Source organism: Chionomys nivalis, chromosome 3, assembly GCF_950005125.1.
Source record: "Chionomys nivalis chromosome 3, mChiNiv1.1, whole genome shotgun sequence".
Taxonomy (NCBI): domain Eukaryota; kingdom Metazoa; phylum Chordata; class Mammalia; order Rodentia; family Cricetidae; genus Chionomys; species Chionomys nivalis.
In genome coordinates, this window is record NC_080088.1 from 7,333,493 (window position 1) to 7,336,866 (window position 3,374).

Here is a 3,374-nt window from a genome sequence, read left to right on the forward strand (position 1 = left end):
CCCCATCAGCCCATCTCCACCACCACCCACCCCTGTGCTGGGGCTGCAGGTGTGTGTGCAGCCAGCCACACTTGGCCTCTCCGTGAGTGCTGGGGATCTGAACTCAGGTCCTCATGCTTGAGTGGAATACGCCTTAACCACTGAACCATCTCATCAGCCTCTCTCACCCTCTCTCTTCCCTTCTTTACTCCCTTCCTCCCTCCTCCCCTCCCTCCCTCCCTTTGCTCTCTCTCCGTTCACTCTTTGGTTCTTTGGGTACCAATCTGATTATAAACTACGCTGTTCTTATTGGCCTTTTCATACTTTGAAAGAATTAAAAATTATAGCATCCATGAATTAAAATAACTCTCAGTCCCTTCTTATTAGCTAAATGCAGTCGGAGGATAAATACAGTGAGTGTTCAAAGAAAAAAAAAAGACTGCAGAATAGAAAATTGTTTAAGTGGCCAAAGAAACTTTATCCTATTGTGCTGCGGGCCGAGCTATGCCAGCTATATGTAAATGCAGGCAGTGGCCTGCGCTCATGTGTCCACTTTGAAGTTGCCATCTGAATTTAATTCTGCCTTTGTGATTAAATCAGGCCATTACGTTTAATCTCACTTAATAGTAAGAAACGTCCTTTGTTGTTTTCTATAGGCAACATATTCTCTCCTAACATATACAGCTTGGCATTCACACTTTACCATTAATCCCCGATGGCTGATAATTGCTTCATCTCCAAGCCCTCTGTCCAATTCACAAGAGCTGATTGCGACCATTCTTCCCTATACATTAATGCACTGTTTGGGTCTTGCTTCTTTGCCTCAGTGCGCCCTATCAAGCTGTCCGCATTTTCTGGGCATGTGGACGTATTGTGAGATGTTAAATTAAATTCTGTGTTGACGCCCCCACCCCGCCCCAAACACCGGAATCTATTAGCCCCTGGAACTTAGCTGATTGACAGCTGGAACCGCTTTTCCACTGAAACCCCTTCCATAAACAACAACAGGCTAAATATTGCATTTCCAGGCAAAGTCCGGGGTCTTGGGGAGGCTGGCTTGCTTGTTCTGCAGTCGCTGTGGAAGCAGGGCCAACTGTGTTCTTGGCATGAAACTGTCCGTCCTGTGTTTGTCTGTGCTGTTGTTTCTCTTGGGGAGGGGTTCTAACTCTCGGAGACACTTCTTCCTGTTGGTGTTGCTGCTTTAAGATTTGAAATTATTTCCTCCGTTTTGATTTCTGTCTCTAAAAATGTTTCGGGTGATAACTCTTTTGGCCCTGCCGCCTGTACTCTGCAGGGCGAACTGCTCAGGCCTCGCAAGACTCCAAGGACAACAGCAGCCCAGCCCAGAGTGTCCCCGCTCCGCGCTTTGCACCTATGGTAACAGAGACGACTGGTTTTAATGTTTAGCTTTAAAGAGACACAGGCTCCCCTTCTGTTACCCCTCATTAGACGGGCCATGCTTACCAAGCTTTCCATCATGCTAAATTAAGAATACTATCATTATCAATTTGACTCTTGGTTCCCGCAGCATAATCAGCCGTTCCTCTCTAATTTACACTAACCACATATAGAACCTAGGGTCTCCACGGAGGCTGCACGCGTTCACAGCCGCCTTGTGCTGCTCAGCCTGGCTTTGTGTAATTGCAGCCTCCTGTCTGTTACGGGGGCTCCTGGGAAATTCATCTGGCGAATTTTAATTTTCTTATAGGACTTTGGAAGTCATCTTCTTTGACCTTATTTTGATACAGTATATACTAACGTGAACACTGTCTTATGATTACCATAGAAAAATCTTAAACGCTCAGAAAAGCTATAAGAAAGAAACCCTGAAAGCATCTCGAATCTCTGACATAACTGCTATTATTTTGGTGTATTTTCTGGATACATTTTCCCTGTTTAACCAACACAGAGTCATGTTTTATATAAAAGCATATGTACAATTTTCAGGGTTTCAAGACTATTTCATTATATTAGTCTCAGATCACAGAGGTGCTGAGAAACGTGTCTTAAAAGATTAGTATTTGTCTTATTGTAAAGCAATATTAAAAGAATGCAATTGCTTTCTATTTAGAATAATTTCAGATTTACGGGAAAGCCACACAGACAGTACAGAAAGCTTACATATGCCTTTCACCCAGTAGTGCCTTTTTCTCTTTAATTTTAAAATATTGTATTAATTTATTCACTTAATTTAGCAGGGGGAGCGTGTGCCAAGGTGTGTGTGTGGGGTGTGTCTGTCTGTCTGTCTGTCTGTCTGTCTGTCTGTCTGTAGTCAGGGACATCTTGTGAGAGTCCTCTTCCCGTTATGCGGACTCCAGAGATGAAGTCGGATCATCAACCTTAGGGGCATTCACTTTCCCTGTGGAGCCATCTCACCAGCCTGAATATTCTCCATTCTTTTAAACATCTTAAGTAACTATATGATGCTTGTCACGACTAAGAAATATAGCATTTAAAAAAATACACAAAGGTATACACAGTCATTTGCTCAGGTTCTTTCCTCATAGAAATATGTATTTTCCTCTGTCATTAAACCTTATTTTGTTCAAAGAGAAATTGAAGGTGACAAGTATGGCTGTGGAATAAGTTAGATTCTAGGTAAAATGTCGATGGTGTCTAACTGGAAAGCTGTCGTCATCATTCTAGAAGTCACCTCCTGGAGACGCTGCACTTGGCTCTCCCTGCTCCAGTCTGCGGTAGTGCCCACCTGCGGGGCTGGTTGCAGATGCTCTCAGAGCATCAGCTGGAGGCCCAGGCTCTGGGAAAAACAAATTCAGGCACCAGTGTTTCTCTCTCTCTCTCTCTCTCTCTCTCTTTCTCTCTCTCTTCCAAGTATATGAATAATTTCTTACTGTAGAAATACTGGAAACTACACACTAGAAAATAAATGATTGAGCAGAATTGTTATTGTCCATGCGGATGTGACGTTAGGGGCTGGCGGGCGCGGTTGGAACCCCACTGCTTTAGAGCTGTTTCAGCTATACCCTTGCTCATTTTTCTGGAACATACATTATTCTTATAAATTTCCCAAGAACGACACAGACTCTATCCTATGTATGACATTACCAAAATGGTTTGGCCTCATCTCATGCATGGAGAATTTATGATATTCCAAGAGAGGTGGAAACAAGGAAACCCTGAGTGTACAAGGGGGGTGGTGCCAAGAATAAACCCCTGAATGCTGACCTCTAATTTCACGTGGATGCTGGGCACAGTGCTGGGCACAACCACACTCAAACACACAGGCATATAAAAATCACAAATGTATCGTAAGATGTTTCAAGATTTTTCTTACTACTAATATGAGTTTCTAACTTTTTTATTTTCCCTCTTGTTACAAAGAAAATAACTAAGTAATATGTTTTATTATTGCCCCAGGGATAACATTTTCAAGG